Below are 25,364 nucleotides of genomic sequence, written 5' to 3'. Positions count from 1 at the left end.
TGCTGTCAATTGAAATCTATAGAAGTTTGAAAGCTGTGTACGCTAATTATTATATCGACATGAGTAATGTGTGACGTTGGATTGCTGATACTGGTAATAGCTTGCACAACAGAATTTTCAAAGAAACATGACCTTCATCTCATAAATAAGCATGACACTGGCTACCAACTACCGAAATGATAGTAAAAGGAATTGAGTTACTTTACATTTATTTTACAAGAACTTACGTACGTGCGGAAAAAACTAAACCCAATTAGAGTTTTCATTTAAAATGAACCCACTGAATACGAGGAACCTTCGGCACGTCACTTCAATCCATAGCCAGCGGTGGAGGGCGTATCGGCGCCCTTCCCTATAACCTCCATCGCAGTGACTGATGGCGTGCCGCACTGCTCGCAACCTTTCACTTTTACGTTTACCTCGCTCCAAGCCAGTCCCCTGCTAAAATCCATGTGATCTGTCAGTGATTGTGAAAAGCTTAGAGAACCATGTGCACGTCTTCCCTTTCCGATATCCAATGCAGTTCGCCAGCAGTAACTCTGCAATCTTAAGATAAGTAGGGCGAATTTTTTGCGCATTTCTATTCGAATGTTATTTTGAATACTAAAATAAATCATTCTTTTTTGGTACCTAATCAGTGTACAATCACATATTATAGTGGGTTATTGGAACAAATAGGTTTTTAGTAACTCCTTGTCTGAGCATGTATGTTATTCTGATTGATTTAACATTTGGCAGTAATTTCTCCAATAAATATTTTTTCATCCTACTGTATAAACTTGTTTTTCACTCAGAATGGTTCGCACTAGAGGAAGTAATAGATGATCTGGCGATTCTGAAAACATTCCACCAGCTTCCTCAGATCGCACGCCTCGATCCAGCACTCACGCCGCGTACTTCCGCTGACCCCTCTATGCCTTAGACGTTTCCTGCAGCAACAAGGTTTGTGAACGTTTTCGGTTTTTTTTAACTTTGACGGTTTATGCTCACAGTTAACCAAATACTCTGATGGACAAACAGATAATAATGCAGCTGTCACAAAATCACTGGCTAAGTGTTCGTTTCCTATCTGTGCTCTGTGCTCTATTCTTATACTGTCTTTTATCGTAGGCATTTATCTGAATAATATTAATTTGTTTTGTAAATGCGGCTGGAAAACAAATATTTTTTTAGACTCCCTTACTTCTGAATTTACTTAGCGGACTTTAGTAACATAATTTATTTTGAAATAAACAAGTCCGAATTTCTAGCTGGTCTGTCATGTACGTTCATTTATTTTTGCTTAGTTCCAAGCAAATAAGAGGAAAGTAAGGAGCGCTGTGTTCCGTAAATCCTCACTGACTACAAATTCTGCAGATTTTGGCAGAAGCTGGTGAAGGGGACATCTAGGAAAATATCAATGACGATGATGACGAGGAGTTCCTGGAGGGGAAACATTTTGGTTTTCTTCCTGAAGGGGACGAGGATTCAGATGAAGATGAAAAATTCCAATTACCTGAGTCGCACCTCACGTAAGTGTCTCTTTGCCGTCCCAAGCCGACCCCCACAGACAATGGACCATACAAGCCTCTAACACCACTGACATACCTTCTAAAATAAATACTGGACTATCTATTGACACGACTCATCTAAATAACCCATTAGACGTCCTAAACCTCTTACTAGCCGATGAACTCATTAACCATAATGTGACACAAACAAACCATTATTCCTAATATTTAGGCAGAATTACCTCACATCGTGAAGCAGTCGGGGAAAAACGGAAGCTTCTCGAAGTAAAAGAATTCAGGATGTTTCTTGGTTAACTTTACCACATGAGAACCATTTGATTGAGCAGAATGACCTATTGTTGTAACACTGACCCTGCACTCTTTGGATTACCGTGGTATGGGCAGGGACAGATTTTTTTGTAAGGTTGTAAGTTTTGCATTTTTCAAAGAATCCAGTACCCAGTGAACCTATACTTGCTGAGTGGCAGTACAAAATTTGGTACTTCTTAGACATTTTTCGTTGACAATGGACAGTTTTATATTACCGATCAAAGACTTGACACTAGATGAATCTGTGGTTCTGTGAAGAACTCATGTTCCGACAATATATAAAGAACAATGCTCACTCTTATGGAATTAAACTTAATATTTTGAATGAGCTGTCTGGGTTAGTCCTGAGGGTTGTTGTATGTACGGACACCTCTGATCAAGAGCTTGGTGGAAGAGGACAAGCTAGTTCACTTGTCCATAAATTAATGTGTAGAGATTTGGGAGTTGGACATTCATCATTTATGGAAAATTCTGTAACAGTGTCAGCCTCGTCCAAGAACCTCTTCATAGGAACACCTACTTTACAGGAACCGCCAGGGAAAAGCATAGAGTTAACCAAAGAGTTGTTACTTCAAAATAAAGAAAGGGGAAAGTAGTGGATGCGCACAGCAATATGTGTACTCAATTGGACAGATAAAAGAGAAGTGCTCACAATTAGCTCAGAGTTTGCTGGTAAAATGGTTCGTACGACGACTCGTGGAGGCATTGTAATTCAGAAACCGGAGATATTTCTGAAGTATAACGAATCAGTGGATAGTGTCGACCATTTCGTTCAAATGATGGCGTATTACCAGCACAGAAAGAGTCTTAAATGGACAAAGAAGCTCGGTATACATTTTCTACATTTATACCTTTATAACGCGTGTACAAAATATAACAAAAAGAGGCCAAAGAAGCCTTTACGACTTCGTAATTAAGTAATAAAATCCCTACTTCCCCTTTTACACAGTCGCCAACAATGAGTCGACCTTTAAAAAAAGTGGGATCAGAGGAGACTCTCATCATTTCCTCACAGAATTGCGGAAGACTGAGGGGACAAGAAGAAAAATTAGTAAGAGCTTCTGAGTTTGTGTAGACAGAAAAGGCAGGAAACTTCCTGTTATTGCCCTATCGGCACTGTTACGCCAGCGTTATGCAAAACAACCTGTTTTCAGTATTATCATAAAAATGAGGCAGACTAATATTTTATGTCTGCGTTTGTGAAACTGTAGGATATATATTTATCTGATTTGATTATGACTCAATTAAATCGTAATTTTTGAATTATGGACTGCTGTTTTTTGTTAAAATCCTAATTTCAAATTATAAAAACATATGGGTAAAAACTGCCTTAACGATAATTTTTATTCGGAAGTTTGTACATTTCAATTGGACTACTATGAAAGCCCGTAACGCGGTTCACAGTCCCCACTAAGGGATGGCAAGCGCGCGGGCATTCCCTGACACTTGAAGGCGACAGAGGGTGCCTGCCAGTACGCCCTCCATCACTGGCTAGGGACTGGTTCAAAAATGGTTCAAATGGCTCTGAGCGCTATGGGACTTAACATCTATGGTCATCAGTCCCCTAGAACTCAGAACTACTTAAACCTAACTAACCTAAGGACAGCACACAACACCCAGTCATCACGAGGCAGAGAAAATCCCTGACCCCGCCGGGAATCGAACCCGGGAACCCGGGCGCGGGAAGCTAGGGACTGGAGGAGCGTGCCGGCGCGCTCCTCGTATTGAATAATACAATGCACATGAAGCAGTAATCTGTCTCAACTAAACATGATAAACACATGACTGGACCGCAAGGTTGGGTAAGGAGTAATGTTGCGGTCCACATAATTAATCATGGAAACCTAAGGAACACATCGACACTCTTCTTTCCCAAAGGGCTATAACACTTGCGAAGAGATATCAAGTGCAAAAGCAAATGAAGAGCCAAGAAAGGCAGATAGATATCAGAGGGATTTGACAAATCTTTCTTACCTATTATGAAAACTGCATCGCCGAACATTTTGAGCTGTAGGATGTGCAGCGCGTCGCTCTTGGCGAAAACCACGGCCCGCAGTTGTAACTGAGCTGCACGAGCTGTACTATCGCTGTTCTGACGCGACGCACATTGGGTAATAGACGAGCGAGTGGACTGGCTACAACAGGGAGACGTCTACCGATAACCGCAAGAAGAAACCGCCTACAAATGGTTCAAATGGCTCTGACCACTATGGGACTTAACTTCTGAGGTCATCAGTCCCCTAGAACTTAGAACTACTTAAACTTAACTAACCTAAGCACATCACACACATTCATGCCCGAGGGAGGATTTGAACCAACGACCGTAGGGGTCACGCGGTTCCACACTATAGCCCCTAGGACCGCTCGGCCACTCTGGCCGGCGAAGCCGCCTACAGCTGTGCCAAGATAAACTTTTAATTTAGATGTGCAAATGTTCTTTTGGTACGCGTGACTAAAAGAGTTGGGAAGTGCTATTCCCACGTGTGGGTGTAGAGTTCTACCTGTTTTCCAATTTTTATGAGAAAAGATGTGACTTACTGAGCGAGAAGATGCTAAAATGTAGATGCCTCATATCAGAACGTGTAAACATCGGTTATTTAGAATTAGTGTTCGGTGACAACTATGTGTTCTGTTTGAAGTCTTGCAAAGGGCAGTTAATTCCATTTATTGCAATGGAAATCTGAGGTGTGTTAGAAACTGGCTGGACACACTGGCTAGTGCTGGAGGAAAAGTGGCAATTACAAATCTGTCTCCTAGGTCAAAGGGAGGCTCGCAAGAGTTATTTAGACGGAACATGTATCTGTAGCAGTACAGAGAATTAATCCGCTTTTCGTCAATAAGCCTTTCCGAATATAAATCCACATTCGCCAATAAACGTTTCCGAGTATACGGAGCAATCAGTCCTGTAATTTGTCTCGCCTGTTGCACGTCACTATAGGCCAGTTCCCACTAGGGCTTTCCGTACTGAAAAGTTAGTTGCCATGGAGACGTCGTTTGCGCCAGGGCGCCTCAAAGGTAACGGTCTGGTTCTGCTCATTTCGAACTTTTTTTGCGTGCTGACTGCCGCTTGACGCAAGGGAATTTCACGTACCTCTTCATAAAACGCACTGGGTGTGGTATCAGCTGTGCGCATATGATGCGAATTAATGATGACTTGCTGGAGAGGATGTGCTGGACACTATGAAATATTTCTCATCCGACTTTTTTTCTAATGGTCTATTTAGTAAAAGAAATTGATCTTTTCGCATCTTATAGCATAACATCTTCATTCGATGACGGACTGCAATTCTTTCCATTGTTTATCATAGTTACTGTGCTAACGAAATTTTAAGAATATGCCGGAGTAAAAACATATGGCAGCGTGGCTGCTATTACGTCGGCTAAACAGTACGCACTGTGGAGCAACGGCAGACAGTACATCTACCGGTTGTTCATCCTCAATTGACAGATGTTCTCTCAGAAGTAGGTTGGAAGTGGATCATCGCAGAAGCAGAGCACAAACAAAAGGGAAATTTATCCGGCTGTGTCAACAATAACACGGTACAGAACGAAAATCAACAGAATGAGCTGACCGGGGGGGGGGGGGGGGGGACTATCCATACGATTAAATAAATAACTAAAAGTATATGACGGAGACGGAGAGAGAGATATCGATTCGGATGCCACTTTGGCATGGATGCGCCTTGGAGTATCCCTACCTGTTATGTTATAAGTGAGGTTATCAAGCAATCCGCAAGATGCCTGATGAGTGCACTGACAAAATTCGTCACAAAATGTGCCGAACTCCTGCAAAATCTAAACCACTACCCTCTCACTTGAGTTGGGCTGAACGCAACAGATTTCATGCACTCCGAAATGATCCCATCATCATGATCCTTCTGAATAAAGTTGACTACGATGCCAAAATTCAGTTGATTCTTGAGAAATATACCTATTGTAAACTACCATGGTACATAGCGTCAAGAATAATCAGTAACCATCAGAGGTACTGAAACAGTCATTATTGGAAGAGGTTTCGGCTGCCGAGACAACTTATCCTGTAGGGGTACTAAAAAGTCAAATAACAGATTCTCCTCTTCGCCCCATTTTGAGCACCACTGGGTCATAAACTTAGAGGCTGACAAAACATCACACCGCGTGTGTGTCACTGTGTACATCACAACAAAAACATCGGCGATTTAGTAAGAAAAAAAAATTAAACACCTGTGTCTTGGGCAAGGTGATATAAGGGTCAGTTTTCATGTGGTCTCTCAAGTTACGTAAAAAAATGAAATTAAACGTCTATGTCTTGGTCTAGGTGATATAGTGGTGAGTTTTCATGTGGTTTCACTAGTTACATGTGTTTCTGTCGAAGACTGTATAGATATCCTCTCCCAATTATTTGATAGTACAATTACGGGATTCGTTAAGCACAGTTTGACATCGTCATATTTGCTATATGGTGGCCAGAATTTCGACCTATTGGACGGTTTGGCAATGGGAAGTCCATTAACTTTATCCATAGCCAAACTTTTTATGCATAAATTTGAATATATAACCTTGGCTACGGCTCCAGCTAAGACAAGTCGTTTTTGTCGTTACGTCGACGACACTTTCATCACTTGTCCCTACGTACCTGGAAAACTGGGAGAATGGAAGCTCTCGACGAAAGAAGGGAATAATTCCAACTCTCTCCGTAAACAATTTTTTATGCTGTGTAAAGGAAAAAAATTGGGCTTTTACGAGTCGGGGCGTGGAATGTTAGAAGCTCTAACGTGGTAGAGACACTAAAAAATCTGTAAAGCGAAAATCAAAGGCTCGATATAGATATAGTAGGGGACAGTGAAGTAAAATGGAAAGAAGACAAGGATTTCTGGTTAGAGTAATATGAGCAGTAGAAGAAAATGACATAGCGGGAGTAGGATTCGTTATGAATAGCGAGGTAGGGCGGAGAGTGTGTTACCGTGAACAGTTCAGTGATAGGGTTGTTCTTATCAGATTCTACAGCAATTCAACACCGAGAACGGTAAGTAACATATACATGCTGACGTTGTATGCTGAAGATGAAGAGATACAGAAAGTATACGAGGATATTGAATAGGTAATACAGTAGGAAAATAAAGCTGAAACTCTTAGCCATGAGGGACTGGAATGCAGTCGTAACGTAAGGAGCTGAAGAAACGGTTACAGGAGAATATGAGATTGGTACTAGGAATGAGTGAGGACAAAGATTAATTGAGTTCTGTAGTTCATTTCAGCTAGTAACAGCGAATACTGTGTCCAAGAATCACATAAGAAGAAGGTATATTTTTAAAAGGGCGGGTAATACAGGGAAATTTCAATTAGATCACGTCATGGTCAGGCAGAGATTCCGAAATCAGATACTGGATTTGAGGGCGTGTCCAGGAGCGGACACAGACTCAGATCACAGAAAGACATTTTGTCTCAGTATTTGTTGTGGTCTCCAGTACGAAGAGGTGTCTGATGCATCTCTCCATGTTGGTCTATCACGTGCGAGCCTCTTCTTCTCTGCAACTATTTCAACCTACATGAGTTTGAAACTGTTTACTATAGTCCAGCCTTGGTCTCCTTCTACAATTTTTAACTCCAAGGCTTCTTTCCACTGCCAAATGCCACTGGATTCCTCAGGATGTGTCCTATCTGCTGTTGCTTCATTTAGTCACGTTATTCCACAGGTTCCTTTTATCCTCATTTTGACTCAGTATCTCGTCATTAGTTACACGATCCACCCATCTAGTCTTCAGTATTCTTCTACAGCACCACATTTCCAAAGCATTTATTTTCTTCTTGACTTAAATGTTTATCTTGCGCATTTCGCTTCCGTACAAGACTACACTCCAGAGAAATACTTTCAGGAAAGGCTTTCTAACATTCAAATTTATAATAGATATTAATAAATTTCCCTGTCTCAAAACTCTTTTCTTATCTCAACTTCTGCTACCCTTTCGTTTCCTTCCTGTAATACCTACAGTCTGGTTTCTGTACAAGTTGCAGATAACGCTTTGTCCCTGGGTTTTATCCCTGCTACTTTCAGAACTTCAAAGATTGTATTCCAATTAAGATTCTCAAAAGCTTTCCCTAAACCTACAAATAATATAACGCAAGTTTGCATTTCTTCAGTCTGTCTTCTAAGGTAAGCTGTAGGACCAGTATTGCCTCGCGTTTTCAGACATTTTATCGAAATCTAACACTGTATTCAAAGTCGTTGGTTTAGTCTCCTCCTCTCCGTAGGTTCCTTCCACCTTCGAGCCTTCAGTTTATTGCTTAGTTCAGACTTACCATATGATCTCTTGATATTTACAGCTGCTCCTTTCTCTATAAATGCTATAGGGAGTATGTGTCTCTCTTTTATTCCTACACTACTTACTTCATTGAGTAACACTCATGCAAAGTTCTTACGATATATGCGTACTGAATAAAAAGTATTATACTATCATTATAGCAAACCTCCCGCCTAACTGTCACAATACTTGCAGTGAATACTGATGCAGTTTGTAATTCCTGTGTGACGGTCTGGATAGATGTATGGCTATCGCACATTAAAACCCTCTTCAACTGTCGGCGGTCTCTGTCAGTCAACAGACGAGGTCGGACAGTACGCTTTCGTGCTTTACGTATCGCTTCACGTTTCCACTTCACTATCACATCGGAAACAGTGGACCTAGGGATGTTTAGGGGTTCGGAAATCTCGCATATGACACAAGTGACACCCAATTACCTGACCACGTTCGAAGTCCGTGAGTTCCGCGGAACGTCCTATTCTGCTCTCTCACGATGTCTGATGACTACTGAGGTCACTGATATGGAGTACCTGGCAGTAGGTGGCAGCACAATGCACCTAATATGAAAAACGTATGTTTTTTGGGTGTCCAGATACTTTTGATCACATAGTGTATCTGTATCGTACCCAAGCCTCCCAACCAGCGGTAGGGTCCACGGTTCATGAAGGGCTAGTTCTCACATCTGAAGTATGATGGTGTGTTTACATCAGAGTGAAGTGCCAGTTATTAAGTGTGTTTCATTGGTTCCCCATCTATAGCTCCGATCTGTCTGTGACTGCCGGTAGCGGCTGCCGCTTCAGATGAGAACGTCAATTCTGCGTGCTACCTCGATGCTGCGGAAGACGCTTGCTGCTACCACGCGCTACATCGGCCGCTCCTGTGGGAACCAGCCTCTGGATTATCTGGGTTCTGGTAACGGTCGCTAGTGTGACTTCATGCGACGCCGTGGAAGCTTCCAGTATGGTAAGCAACTTGTTGTCTGTGTAATATGAGCGCTTTTGGCAGCCCCGCATTAAACGTTTGATCTTGCTATAAATACAAAAGATTGTGGCTCAGAGTACATAATTTCATTGATTCAGAGTACATGATTTCATTGTCAGTTCGATGTCAGCACTTTTGGCGAAAATTGGTTAACTTTTTAGTATGTTGTAAAATCTACAGTTAAACATTGACTGAATTTTCCGTCAGTTCTTGACAGAACACGAGAACAGTATTAAATAACAATTCATTTCTCAAAGCCTGCAGAATAATTTTTTATTTGGTCATCTACTGGCTTTTTGTTTCTTAGGTCAACGTCAAGTGAAGATATTCTTTGCACTCATGTTGAGTGTCTAGTGTTAATGTAGACTGCAGTGAATAATTTAAATGTTGTAAATAAATACTGCTACCTCTCCCGGCTCCAGTCCAAAACAGTGAACAAAAGCGAAGGTGAGACATGAGTAGTGCGTCTTAATTATTCAGTACTCAATGTGCACCGTAAGATGTGAACATGCAACAACCTAGGAACAGCCATCAAATCCTGCAAGTTCGAAGGAATTTTGGAAAACCATGTTTAGTGACGCCACTAAATAGCACTGTCGTTGATAACGTCAACACTGCTATTGTCCACTGGACGTATCGTTGACAGAGTGTTGCCACTTGTGTACATTACATGAAACAGGAAACTCTTTGGATTTGCTGCAAGGTTTCGAGACAGTTTCATTGTGGAAACTATTAAAACCATCGTTCAGTGAAGTATGCTCTAAATCTAGAGTTTCAGTATAGCATCGCCAATCTTGGGCATTTTGTTTTCTTTTAAGTCTGGAATGCTTTTAGTTCCTTCTATGCAATTTTCTGATCTGTTATGGGTACTAAAATCAAACGCTTACTACCGTCCTTATCACGTAATTTATCGTATGGCTACTAATTTCGGTGCATCAGTGCACCATCTTCAGGCTTTATCTGATGTTGAGTGGGTGAACATTATCTGTATACACGATGGATCCGTGGCCAACTTCTATAACTGGTTTACGCAGACTACCTGTAACCGTGATGTCTCTTCAACCGTAAATTATCATAGTTGATGGTTGGTGAGACAATATCGCGGTTAAGGTAATCTGCGTACTACGCTTAGTTTGCTTGTGTGTTGAGTAGTTGAGAAGTTAGATGTAACGGTAACTAGATCTGACATCACCAACAAAACTTGTACTTGTGTGCGTAAACCAGTTATAGATGTTGGCAACTGATGCATCGTGAATAAAGGTGGTGTTAACCCTCTCAGCATTAGCTAAGGCCTGAAGATGGTGCACTAAAGCACCGAAACTGGCAGCCCTACAATAAATGACATCATGAGGACAGGTGTAGGTGTTTCATTTTATTACACAAGAGAACAGCCGAAGTTCCCCGGACTTCCAGTCACAAGGATGGACATACAAAACTCTATTTTGTGTACCGTTGGCAGACCTGTTCCGTCTCTTATTAATTTACCTGGTATGAATTTCTCAAACGCTTTCAATACTGTTTCTTGGAATCTGAGCCACGTCTTATCTACGCTTAGTTAGCTTATGTGTTGATTAGTTGAGAAGTCAGATGTACCAGTAACTAGATCGGACGTCATAAACAAAACTTGTACTGCCGTCGTAATATAATACATTACACAGTCGACAGTAAAATACGCTGACAAAGTTGAACGACTTTCGTTCACCATCACAGTCAAGTTCCATGTTTTCGTTTAAAGTATACTCTCCATACTTTGTGAATACTTTTATTTTATTTGATGGTACAGTAAGGACGTTGCTATGTGGGATGTAAACCAAGAACACGATTGGCGACACTGTCTCTGGCGATCCGCTTGAATTTGGGCGCTCAGTTGCTTGATTGGCTAACTTCAATGCTAATTAACTCATTAACGAATCGAATTTTTTCTTAACAGTTATTTCTCGGCACAAAGTGCCCTGTAACACGTTTACAAGCGCTACAGGCAGTTTCTGACCACCCTTTATAATGCGCGTCACAGACAGAAGCGAAATCTGTTTCAGCAGAAACTGCACGACGGAAAAGCAACAGGGAGGAAGGGCGCCAGACGAGAAGTCGGTTTTGTGGAAAATGTTCTCGAACCAGCCGTGTACATGAGCAGCACACACCTACATCAAATTCGCAATGAAAAGCTGTCAGACCCAGTATAAGAACGCGAATAACGTGGAACATAAATGAGTAATCACTAGATACCAATACCAACTGAAGTGAGGTAGTGAGCAACTTATTGTTTTTGACTATGCAGTGGTATGCGGACCCATTACGGTACTCACAATCGTCAAACACGAAACACAGAACAACTACTAACAATAGGGTTTTGGCCTGTTGAATGTTTACTTAGTTCGAAAAATTTGAAATAAGAGACATGAATAAATGTGCTTATGTAGCACCAGCCACAGCGTCACCCTAAAGAGCAATCGTCGTCAGGACCTACCTTGGAATCTGCAATGCCACGCATTAGAAAGGCACCTGTATTGCCAAAAGTGAGAAGTGAAATATTTAGTGATACTCATCAATTAAAGCAGTAATCTGAGGGGAAAGATGCGTTTCGCGTCACATGGTGACGAAATTGCTGCGCACAGAAGGTGTTGGCAATTCACACTTAAACAATAAATAAATGACTCAGGAAAGTAGAAATAACATATTGTTATTTAATTTAGAATGTATAATTGCCCTAAAATTATAAAAATATTGATCCACGTCAGTCTCTGGCAAGGTAAAGATACATGGTCTAACAATCAGAGCATAATATCACCTCGTGAAAACACTTTCATACATCACTCACAACAAATCATTAATTAAGCTAAACTGAGAGAAAGAATGATTGAAATGCTTGTACAGTGTTTAGGGTTAAGTGACAGAAGTGCGGTTCCGTAACCAGGTTCACATCTGCTGGCAAAGAAATATCAGCAAAATCGTGGGTATGAATATGCAATTTAGTTCCCCGAGCCCTATCTAGTCTAGCAGGACCAAACGAATGAAAATCTAGCAGTAGCATCTGATCATCTCACGAGTAATTTAATTGTATGCCTTTGCATATGATTAATCTCTGCAAGAAAGCAACTACCTCGGGGCGACCGCTTCTAACACCAGGCAGCTGTCTTGGTTCAAATGATTCAAATGGCTCTAAGCACTATGGGACTTAACATCTATGGTCATCAGTCCCCTAGAACTTAGAACTACTTAAACCTAACTAACCTAAGGACAGCACACAACACCCAGTCATCACGAGGCAGCTGTCTCCACGAGACTCTCGTAACAAGTGTGTCTGTTCGTAAGCAACTTGGCAGCACGCCTTCCAACCGCAGAAACGCTGGTTGGCCAGTTCCCCGGAGACGCGTGACCAGAGCTTTGCCAAGCGTCGCAGAGAGACACCCCAAAGATAACGCTTGTCTGCGGTCGATGCTAGTAACACAAGCATCTTTACAAAGTATCTGCAGATAGGCCACTACTGCACCAGATAAAGAAAGAATATGAATCAATTTTGAACGTGACCACTCAACAGGCGCCTTTGAAGGTCCAGAATAATAACAAGATTATTTAATGGAAGTATCTTTGTATTTGTCACTTTATATTGAAGACTCATGGCGTGTTTGTAGGAGGTAAAAAGCTGACAACGTTTATTACGAGGCGATCGTAATTTTGAAAATGAATACTTTTGTGAAGCCGAGTACAACTACTTAGTAAGCAGGAGGACGCGTACCTGAAGCACACGTTTGGGCAGCCCTCGGTCGTCCTCCTCGGTGACCTGGGCGCGGTAAGCAGGCCTCTCGAAAACCGGCGCGCAGTCGTTGACGTCGACGACGCGCACCAGCACACGGGCCAGGCCGAGGTTGGAGCCGTCCAGAGCCGCAACCTGTAGCTCGTACTGCAACAACACAAACAACGACAGTGGCACCACTGATGGCTGATCCTCGGTGCGCGCATACAGGTGGTGGTTGGTTCAAATGGCTCTGAGCACTCTGGGACTCAACTGCTGTGGTCATCAGTCCCCTAGAACTTAGAACTACTTAAACCTAACTAACCTAAGGACATCACACACAGCCATGCCCGAGGCAGGATTCGAACCTGCGACCGTAGCAGTCGCACGGTTCCGGACTGCGCGCCTAGAACCGCGAGACCACCGCGGCCGGCGCATACAGGTAGTAATAGCCATGTCTTAAAGCTGTCGAGAACGGGCGGTCCACCTCTCAAGAGTCTCATCAAGTCCGTTTGGACTGACCCTCTTGAGCCCCCGTCCGTAAAATAGGGCTATTCCTCCGCGCTGTCGATTCGCAATCGTTTGTCACCGAAAAACATGGAGAACTTGTGTTTTCAACCAACGTCCGTGCTATAAACGACGAATTCGTTTATTACTTGCCCTGCCATTGCATTAATACAAATATGACAGAAATATTATTGTCAATTAGATGATAACTGAGCCATGTATACTTGGTTCAAGAACTCCTCGTCGCTAATGATGATGGGTGGAATTATTTACAAATGGGACTGCGTATAACAAATTTGTGTAAATGGTCATCAGAAAGGATACAAACATGTGACAAGCCATCACCGTTTGTGACAGAAAGACTGCTACATTTGGTAAATGGCAATTTGGTGTACTTACGTGGGACTGAAAAGTTCCTGAAGCCGTTTATCCTGACACCTGTCAAGCGATTCTTCGTTCTCTACGGGACTATATGAACATAAGAATATATGGAGATATTTTTATAGTACTTCAAACTACAAAATTTACAGACATAATACATCTAAAAACACACGAATTAAGCCGTTGTGGCCGAGCGGTTCTAGGCGCTTCAGTCCGGAACCGCACTGCTGCTACGGTCGCAGGTTCGAATCCTGTCTCGAGCATGGATGTTTGTGATGTCGTTAGGTTAGTTAGGTTTAAATCGTTCTAAGTTCTAGGGGACTAATGACCTCAGCAGTTGAGTCCCATAGTGCTCAGAGCCATTTGAACCACACACGAATTAAGCCGTTGTGGCCGAGCGGTTCTAGGCGCTTCAGTCCGGAACCGCACTGCTGCCACGGTCGCAGGTTAGAATCCTGCCTCGGCATCGGTGTGTGTGATGTCCTTAGGTTAGTTAAGTTTAAGTAGTTCTATGTATAGGGGACTGATGACCTCAGATGTTAAGTCCCATAGTGCTTAGAGCCATTTTTGAACACGAATTAACAGCAAATAAATCAAAAACTGTTGCAATGTCAATCAACAGGTAGAGCAAGAAAGGAAAACTAAGGTTGGAAGGTACACAGGTGGAAACAGTAGACCAGTGCAAATATCTTAGTCGTGCCATTTCAAGCGAAACAGAACACAGCATAAGATCAATAACGGAGCCCAAGAAGCAACTGAATTCTACCACGAAGTGCGGAATCTAGTCTGGAACGAACGAGTAGCCTTGTGATCAAGACAGACTCTCCTTTAGTCATACTGTATCCCCATAATAACGTATGGCCTAGAAACATGCACAATCAAAAAATTCAGCAACGAAATGCAGTCCAGGAAGCTAGGAAGATTGGTGTAATAAATGAAAAAATAAGGTAAAAGGCTGGCATATACACATTCTTGAAAGAAAGTGACAAGCCACCATCTGAGATGGTTTGTCCGTGTCAAACAAATGGATGAGGGAAGGACAGCAAAACAATGGCTACACACAGATGTGGCTGATCAAGACCTGTAGGATGACCAAGGAAGAGATTCTGGACCAATTGAAAGAGGATATGGGAACAAGAGGAGTCGGTTGGGATAGAGTCCTGAGAGGAGAATGGTGCATCGACAAATACAAGCGGAGAGCGCTCGTAACCCACATTCGAGCAGCTGGAGAGAGAAACCAATGATGATGAAGATGAACACAATAATTCACAAGTAATAATCAGTTAACCATAAACAATGTCTATGAAATGTGCTACATTTTCGCTATTTTTCTGATTCATCCTAACTGAACCGACAGCTGTGTAGAGTACTGCCATGACTTGCCCCTTTCGTTGTTACGAAGCAGTGGTAGTCTGCTCAGTAACTGTTATCGAGAAGAAATTACGATTTTGCATCTCTGTCAGCATAATGTGTCGTTTAGTTCTTTCTGGCAGTAAGGGATCATAGACGTTGGCAGAGACTGCAGTTTCTTTGTGACATGTTCGCCAATGGTATCATGTGTTATTCTTGGTTTTTCTGCTGATAGCAAGGGAATGGATACATGTTGTTTCATTCGTTCGGCTATTTCTTCTAGCATTTCGTCAAGCATTTGCTTGTGACCCTTTGAAAACTGATGTGTACGAAGAGAAATGATTAATGACTGTGCTCGCGTGATGATCATCAAACGGGTCAATTCTTGGAAAACAAGAATAAAAATAAAATATTAACCACGACATAGACGTATTGAGTGTTACATTATTGACGAAATTTACGTCTTGTTAGCAGTTGTGACATAAAGGGAACGTATTGTTCACGCCTTCATACACAAAAATTCCAGCAGGCTAAATAGCCTCGCTCCGAGCTTTTCGGCCTGCACGAATATTTCGCAAGGGGCTGCCTTTACATTTTAGGTTAGCTGCGAGTATCCTCGATATTTACACGACGCTCTCAATTTGGCATGCTATAAGAACTATCATTCGATTTAGCCATCCATCCAAGGATATACACAGAACTAAGTTCTTCCACTGATCTGACACAATCCTGTACCACAACCCTACACTAAATCTCTCATCACTATGTACCACATAGATCCAAAGGCCTCGAGCATCTGTTTCAGATTTTAAGATCTTTGCCCGTCTCAGCACTTCTTCGTCTCCAGTGGCAGTTTATCAGTTCTATAATATCTTACCATATGTAACATTAACGTTTCCTACCCACTAATAAAAGTTTTCTATAGACTTATTTCCCCGAATATTCTTTGTAACGCCTTTCCTGCACGCACTTTAGCTGTCATCTACACTTTTAGTATGCTACTGTTGCCACATGCATATAAAATTACCTCAGTCTTTTCCTTTCATCTTTTGCCATGACTAACATACAATACGGTGCAGGTAACATACAGGTTTACAAACAGTTTACTAAATTAACAAAAATATGGTTCAAATGGCTCCGAGCACTATGGGACTTAACATCTGAGGTCATCAGTCCCCTAGAACTTGGAACTACTTAAACCTAACTAACCTAAGGACATCACACACATCCACGCCCGAGGCAGGATTCGAACCTGCGGCCGTAGCAGTCGGAGGTTCCCCACTGAAGGGCCTAGAACCGCTCGGTCACAGCGGCGGCTATTAACAAAAATATTTGATACGAACATATCCCTTTCATTAAAATTTACGATTTTCTGCTTTCGTCAGTCAGCTTCTGATACTCATGACAGAAGGAAACCAAGTAATATCATATGACCGAAACCTATTAATTCTGCTTCTGCAGTGTTTTCTTCTGTTCTAATGTTTACTGACTGGCATATCAACTTTGTACTGCTTTCCGACCCTACAGTCTTTGCTTTATTTGTCTTAAGCTAAGATTCGTCCTACATGGCCTGTCCCTTCCACGAAATAGCTCTTCTCAGTCTTCATTAGTTTCATCTACAACGCCCAATAGTTTGGGGACATTAGTAGTGATATAACTGCTGAGGTCTACTCACAAATCCTGGAAGCCTTACTCAGTTCCCAGTAATGTTACACCTTTAATTGTGCTGTTGTAAACAACGCAGTTTAGCTTAAGATAGACTGCGATTCCCGCAATAGCAGTGCAAAATACAGGATTAATTTTTATGTAGACGTTACCATGTCGTAGAGGTTGAGTGTGGAGTATTGGTCTCTGGTTCCAAAGGAGTTTAACAAGCTGGCAACAGGAATAGAACAAAACATCTTGATATTCTGCTCATCTTATTAGTTCGTCCTTATAATAATCTGTATCAATTCGAAAATTCACATTTGACAAATGAACCGCTTCCAGCATGAAGTGATTTACTTGTCAAATATGAATTATTTCATCAGCCGTTGCCCAAAATCTAAAAGTATTTCTATCGAAAATAAGATTACAATTAACAAAAGGCTTCTATTCTTACGGGCTATTTAAAATATTTATGCTTTTGTAGTTCTGTAGTTATGTTCCTGAGAAAACCTAGAAAAACCATCTACTTCTACATCTACATGGCTACTTTGCAAATCACAATTAAGTGCCTGGCAGCGCGTTAATCGAACCATAATCACGCCAATTCTCTATTATTCCACTCCTGGACAGCGTGCTGAAAAAACGAACACCTATAGTTTCCGTGCGAGTTCTGATTTCTTTTATTTTTATTATGATGATCGCTTCACCCTATGCAGGTCGGCGTGAACAAAATACCTTCGCGTTCGGAAGCGAAATTTTGTGACTGAAATTTCGTGAGAAGATACCGCCGCAACGAAAAACGCCTTTGTTTTAATGACGTCCACCCCAAACCCCGTATCATGTCAGTGACACTCTCTCTCATATTTCTCGGAAATACAAACCGTGCTGTTCTTCTTTATCGATTTATTCCGTTCATCATATTTAGTAACGATCCCACCCCGAGCAGCAGTAGTCCAATGGACGACGGTAAAGCGTAGTGCAGGTAGTCTCTTTAGTAGATCTGTTGCATCTTGTAAGTGTTCTGCCAATAAATCTGTCTTTGGTTCGCCTTCAACACAACGTTTTCTATGTGTTCTTTCCATTTTTGCGTACCGAAGGTAGGTACTGTTGGGCTGGTCACTTCTCTAATTTCTATTCATAGCAAGACGTCAAACTTTGTACCATATGATTTTAAGATGAAGTTCTCGGGGAACTTGAAACTTTTTTCGATATCATTATGCGCTACGGAGATGAAGAGATTCAAATTTACCGTAATGACGCACGTAAAATATGCACGTAATATCCGGTCTGAGGCTTGAATGTAGTTTAAACTGACCTAGTGAACACAAAGCAAGGGTACTGAAGTCACCAAACAAAATTTTTGGTCTCCTTTTTTTCACCAATAAATCTTTATGACGATATGTCTCTCTATAATGGGCACTTCACGCCTATACAACTGTGCGCTAAGTGGTACGGCACTGCGAAAAAAATAGGTTAAAAAGGATCTTAAGTTGCCTGAAAAGAACTTAAAATGACTGCTAAAAGTTACGTAAAACTGGAAAGACTACCAATACAAAAACTAAATTTTTACTAATTAAAGATACAAATCAGAAGCCGGCAATTTTCGATTAATTTGCAATCAGAAAAATTTTAAAGCTTACGATATTCTGTTACCTTATATATATTACGCATACTTATTTGTTGTTTGTGTGTATCAAAGTACAGGGTGACTATAATTAAAGTTAAACATTCAAAACGCTGTAGAAATAACACCACTGGTCAGAATGAAGTCAAATTGTAAAGGAATATTATCGGAGAAGGGGGAAAACGTATGGTAGAAGAAAAAAAAAATAGTCTGAAAATTGATCAATAGATGGCGCTGTATGTTTCAGCATTTAAATGAAAACAACCCATGACTGTCTCAATGCTGGATCGCGCTCTGCTTGTAAAGCTGTTTTATAATAATGATGACTGAGCACACGTCGCTCTGGCGCAGTTGCGGACACTGAAGGATTTGAATAAAGGCGTTGGTCCGATGACTGCCGTGGCTCCGGAGAAAATGATTCGGAAATTCCAAAAGACGGGTTCATTTGGTGAGCAACCTGGTAGAGCGAGGAAACGAATTGATTCGACGTCAGTGGAACCAGTGGCCACAGCAATGCAGGAGGAGACGTGTGGTAGTGTATGGAGAATTGCCCAAACATTGGACATACCTGTGAGCACAGTGCGTAAAATCCTACGAAATATCCTTCTATGTTATCCATTCAAAATTATCCATGTGCACGAGCTGCTTCCTGTCGAGCTGCGAGCAAGAGAGACCATTGGTTTAGAATCTGTTGCTCGCATGGAAGTGGACAACAAATGGCCGTAGAAGATTTTGTGGACAGCCGAAGCACGCTTCCATCTGACAGGATATGTCAATACACAGAACTGTCGAATATGGGCAACGGAAAATCCACACGCAAATCAACCAGTACCACTTCATTGTGAAAAGGTCACTGTGTGGTGCGGGTTAACGGCATCATTTATCATAGCGCCATATTTTTTCGAAGAGACAGGTGCTTCCTGTCCCGTTACCTGTGCCGTCACTGGTGAGCGACATGAGTGTCTTATGCGCAGACATGTCATTCCAGCTCTCCAACAGCGAGTATGAATGGATGGGATCATTTTTATGCAAGATGGCGCACCTCCGCACATTGCAAATCCAGTTAATCAGCTGTTGAAGCGCCAATTCGGAACTACTAGCTTTATCAGCCACCATTTCCCTACAGCCTGACCGTCCCGGTCATCTGACCTTAATCCGTGTAACTTCTGGCTGCGCGGCTATCTGAAAGATTTGTGTTCAGTATCCCGATTGCAAACTTAGCTGTATTGAAGGCACGCATTGCGCAACACATTCTGAACGTGACCCCGGAAATACTTCATCAGTTATGGAACATGATGTTTCTCGATTTCAATTGCAGAAAACGGTAGACAGCATATTGAAAATGTTTTGCACCAGTCACACGGAAATTAATAATCCCATTTGTTTTTGCCTCCAGGACAATTAAAAACCGACGTGACTGATGCTTATTATGTCGTTTTTGGCCTTGTGATTGATACTTTTTATGAGGTTTTTGGGCTCTGGACAGTAAAAACCGATTTTTTTTCTTTATTGTGATTTTGATCACCTTACACAAGGCGGGCTGTCAGCAGCAGAGTACGCCGCTCTTCAGCCTTGAGTTTTACAATAAGTAATACATATAGGTGGCAGAGAGAATACAATCAAAACGGCGGGCAAAAAACGTAGACACTAAAAAACAAAAAACATGGAGCCGTTCACGCTGGACGAGAAACATCACTAACACGACACGGCGCACATAACATGGATGATGGCGGCGGTACACGTGAACAGTGACGGCGAACAAACACTAAACACAAACGAAGGCACACACACGAGACACTGATGGGGATGATCTCCGGCGCGCGAATGTTCACTGAGCGTGTGCGAGTCCGGGGACCTGCCAAGAGAGGAGGGTCCGCAGCTCGTGGTCGTGCGGTAGCGTTCTCGCTTCCCACGCCCGGGTTCCCGGGTTCGATTCCCGGCGGGGTCAGGGATTTTCTCTGCTCCGTGATGACTGGGTGTTGTGTGCTGTCCTTAGGTTAGTTAGGTTTAAGTAGTTCTAAGTTCTAGGGGACTGATGACCATAGCTGTTAAGTCCCATAGTGCTCAGAGCCATTTGAACCAAGAGAGGAGGAATGGGAAGGGGAGTGGGAGAGGGAGAGGGAGAGGGGAGAGCAGAGATGCCGTGGGCAGGGGAGATAGAGGGGTAAAAACCGATGTGAGTGATGCTTTTTATGCGGGGTTTGGCCACAGGAAAATAAAAAACCGGTTTTTGCCATGCGATGTGATATGACCTTGCCGTGGTGGATGGGTTTATGTAGCTAACAATATCACACCTGTACTCCCAAGCACACTGAGTAGTGCAGTTTGCATGACGTCAGACGTGTACCTTAGGAACTGTTGTATGATTCATTTGCCGTTTGTAGTCGACCACTATTAAATTATGATGCTTACAGCGCCATCTACTGCTACATTTTGTAACTATTTATTTTTCTTCTGCCATACGGTTTCCCACTTCTCCGATAATATTCCGTTGCAATTGGACGACATTCTGAGCATTGGTGTTATTTCTACAGCGGTTTGAAAGCTTAACTTAAAGTATAATCACTCTGTATATAAATGTATGGAAGTATATAAATGAACTCTTAAAACTTTACCGAATATAGAATTCTTTTTCCGTAAGCAGCAGGTAACTGCTGTAGCAGGAAAAAGAAAGAAACCAACGGAAAAATCGGAAAAACGCTCCCGTCAAAGCGCAAAAAGGCGAATTTGTGTTGGACACAAAAGTGGGGAAACAACTGCCTCGATCCCTATTCCGCCTTCCTCACCGAAAATTTTGGCAATCTAACAGCTTCCCGCTTTTTGTGCCGAAAGAGAGTAACAGAGAGCCAGTGACGTGGAAGATTGAGTTAACAGTGCCTGCGGAGGAGACAGAGGAGACATTGATTGTGGGAACAAAAGAGGCAGTGGAAATGAAAATCGCAGATGATTAGAGACCAGGGGTCTGGATCCTCCCAGACTGGCGAAACTTAACTCGTACGTATAGCGGAGGGCGCATATTTGGTTGAAATTTTAAACACGTGGGTATAGAGCATAAAATAAGTTGGATCCCCAAGAATTTCTGAGTTGTCGAAGTATGGTGGAGACAGTGGCATTGGGAAATGAAGACAAATGGAGACAGTGTAAATAGAAAGGAGACAGTGCCAGTGCGATATACTGTAAATCAATGGGAGCAAAAGACAGTGGGAGAGAGTTTTATATGGACATTGGCGGTGAGAGGGAGATGTTGAGTATGAAGGCTTAACTGCAAGGAGAGCCTGGGCCAAAAAATTTAGAATGTGCTTTGTTAAGAGAGCATGGATACGTTAGCATGCCAACATTTTTGGTAAGGAAGGGAGGATGAGGAATGATTCAGCTGGTCCCCCACTTTTTTGTTAGCGCATTTTAAAGAGGAACATAACCGTATTTTTGTGGTTGGACAGGAGAATTTCTCGTCTGATTTCATTATGTTCATTGAATACGTGTGACTACGAATGTTACATGGAACTTTAGTGACATTTAATTATAAGTGTAAAGTACAGAACTGATTTCATAGAACTGCTTCTCTTTGTTAATGAATACCTCGAATAGTTTCATATTTCTCCTTGGTAAGGAGGTCTATGAAAAATTATTGAAGAGAGAACGAATAGAGGAGAAATCCTAGCATCATGGCAGTTTAGCCCTTTGGGAACTTCTAACAATTTCACCAAAAGAGATTTATCCTTCCTTCCTGGTTCATTTTGCACTTACTGAGAGATCTGGTATTTTGAGTAAGTATATTACCTCTGACTACAATTTTATGAACAGTGCCCCATAATACTGTCTGTAGGGGACCTGGGTCCTTAATACGGTGGTCAGATATCTGTGGCACCAACTCTAATCCACTGCTATTGTCATCAGTCACGGTCGAATTGGTGGCGGTGTTGTTAACTATCCTCCTCAACACGGATACTACATTTAATGTCCCTGATAGGATTTTCTTCCAGTCTCAAATAGTTGCTGGTGCTGAGATCGATAGGGCTACAGAATTAACTGAATACGGGATGCTACACAGAACGACATACCAAAACGTCAGCTGTATTACAAATCTCGATTTGGCAGTCTGACGCGACTAGAACACTGCTCTAAACATTTTATAAGTAGCTACGTGAGTTAGATAAAAGGAACATCATAAATTACTCCTGGAGTTCGGACATAAATAAATTAAATGACTCCAATGTAAACTCTTATGCAATGAATCACATGTGTTACAGTTGTTGTTGTTTGTTGTTGTGCTCTACAGTCCTGAGACTGGTTTGATGCAGCTCTCCATGCTACTCTATCCTGTGCAAGCTTCTTCATCTCCCAGTACCTACTGCAGCCAACATCCTTCTGAATCTGCTTAGTGTATTCATTCATCTCTTGGTCTCCCTCTACAATTTTTACCCTCCACGCTGCCCTCCAATAGTAAATTGGTGATCCCTCGATGTCTCAGAATATGTCCTACCAACCGATCCCTTCCTCTAGTCAAGTTGTGCCACAAGCTCCTCTTCTCCCCAATTCTATTCAATACCTCCTCATTAGTTATGTGATCTACCCATCTAATCTTCAGCATTCTTCTGTAGCACCACATTTCGAAAGCTTCTATTCTCTTCTTGTCTAAACTATTTATCGTCCACGTTTCACTTCCATACATGGCTACACTCCATAAAAATACTTTCAGAAACGACTTCCTGACACTTAAATCTATATTCGATGGTGACAAATTTCTCTTCTTCAGAGACGCTTTCCTTGCCATTGCCAGTCTACATTTTAAATCCTCTTTACTTCGACCATCATCAGTTATTTTGCTCCCCAAATAGCAAAACTCCTTTACTACTTTAAGTGTCTCATTTTCTAATCTAATTCGCTCAGCATCACCCGACTTAATTCAACTACATTCCATTATCCTCGTTTTGCTTTTGTTGATATTCATCTTATACCCTCCTTTCAAGACACTGTCCATTCCATTCAACTGCTCTTCCAAGTCCTTTGCTGTCTCTGACAGAATTACAATGTCATCGGCGAACCTCAAAGTTTTTATTTTTTCTCCATGAATTTTAATACCTACTCCGAACTTTTCTTTCGTTTCCTTTACTGCTGGCTCAATATACAGATTGAATAGCATCTGGGAGAGGCTACAACCCTGTCTTACTCCCTTCCCAACCACTGCTTCCCTTTCGTACCCCTCGACTCTTATAACAGCCATCTGCTTTCTGTACAAATTGTAAATAACCTTTCGCTCCCTGTATTTTACCCCTGCCACCTTCAGATTTCTCTAAATCTACAAATGCTAGAAACGTAGGTTTGCCTATCCTTAATCTTTCTTCTAAGATGAGTCGTAGGATTAGTATTGCCTCACGTGTTCCAACATTTGTACGGAATCCAACCTTATCTCCTCCAAGGTCGGCCTCTACCACTTTTTCCAATCGTCTGTAAAGAAGTCGCATTAGTATTTTGCAGCTGTGACTTATTAAACTGATTCTTCGGTAATTTTCACATTTGTCAACACCTGCTTTCTTTGGGATTGGAATTATTATATTTTACTTGAAGTCTGAGGGTATTTCGCATGTCTCATACATCTTGCTCACCAGGTGGTAGAGTTTTGTCAGGACTGGCTCTCCCAAGGCCGTCAGTAGTTCTAATGGAATGTTGTCTACTCTGGGGGCCTTGTTTCGACTCAGGTCTTTCAGTGCTCTGTCAAACTCTTCACGCAGTATCTCCCATATCATCTTCATCTACATCCTCTTCCATTTCCATAATATTGTGCTCATGTACATCGCCCTTGTATAGAACCTCTATATACTCTTTCCACCTTTCTGCTTTCCCTTCTTTGCTTAGAACTGGGTTCCCAACAAAGCTCTTGATATTCATGCAAGTGGTTCTCTTTTCTCCAAAGGTCTCTTTAATTTTCCTGTAGGCTGGTGAGATAAGCCTCTACATCCTTACATTTGTCCTCTAGCCATCCCTGCTTAGCAATTTTGCACTTCCTGTCGATATCAATTTTGAGACGTTTGTATTCCTATTTGCCTGCTGCATTTACTGCATTTTTATATTTTCTCCTTTCATCAATTAAATTCAATATTTCTTCTGTTACCCAAGGGTTTCTACTAGCCCTCGTCTTTTTACCTATTTGATCCTCTGCTGCCTTCACTATTCCATCCCTCAAAGCTATCCATTCTTCTTCTACTGTATTTCTTTCCTCTATACCTGTCAATTGTTCCCTTATGGTCTCCCTGAAACTTTGTACAACCTCTGGTTCTTTCAGTTTATCCAGGTCCCATTTCCTTAAATTCTCATCTTTTTGCAGTTTCTTCAGTTTTAATATACAGTTCATAACCAATAGAGTGTGGTCAGAGTGCACATCTGCCCCTGGAAATGTCTTACAATTTAAAACCTGGTTCCTAAATCTCTGCCTTACCATTATATAATCTATCTGATACCTTTTAGTATCTCCAGGGTTCTTCCATGTATACAACCTTGTTTCATGATTCTTGAACCAAGTGTTAGCTATGATTAAGTTATGCTCTGTGCAAAATTCTACCAGGCGGCTTCCTCTTTCATTTCTTAGCCCCAATCCATATTCACCTACTACGTTTCCTTATCTTCCTTTTCCTACTGTCGAATTCCAGTCACCCATGACTATGAAATTTTCGTCACTCTTCACATCCTGAATAATTTCTTTTATCTCATCAAACATTTCATCAATTTCTTCGTCATCTGCTGAGCTAGTTGGCATATAATATTGTACTACTGTAGTAGGCGTGGGCTTCGTGTCTATCTTGGCCACAATAATGCGTTCACTATGCTGTTTGTAGTAGCTTACCCGTACTCCTATTTTTTTTATTCATTATTAAACCTACTCGTGCATACCCCTATTTGATTATGTATTTATAACCCTGTAATCACCTGACCAAAAGTCTTGTTCCTCCTGCCACTGAACTTCACTAATTCCCACTATATCTAACTTTAACGTATCCATTCCCCTTTTTAAATTTTCTAACCTACCTGCCCGATTAAGGGAT

Source organism: Schistocerca nitens, chromosome 6 (assembly GCF_023898315.1).
Source record: "Schistocerca nitens isolate TAMUIC-IGC-003100 chromosome 6, iqSchNite1.1, whole genome shotgun sequence".
NCBI classification, from domain to species: Eukaryota; Metazoa; Arthropoda; class Insecta; order Orthoptera; family Acrididae; genus Schistocerca; species Schistocerca nitens.
This window is presented reverse-complemented; position numbering follows the sequence as displayed.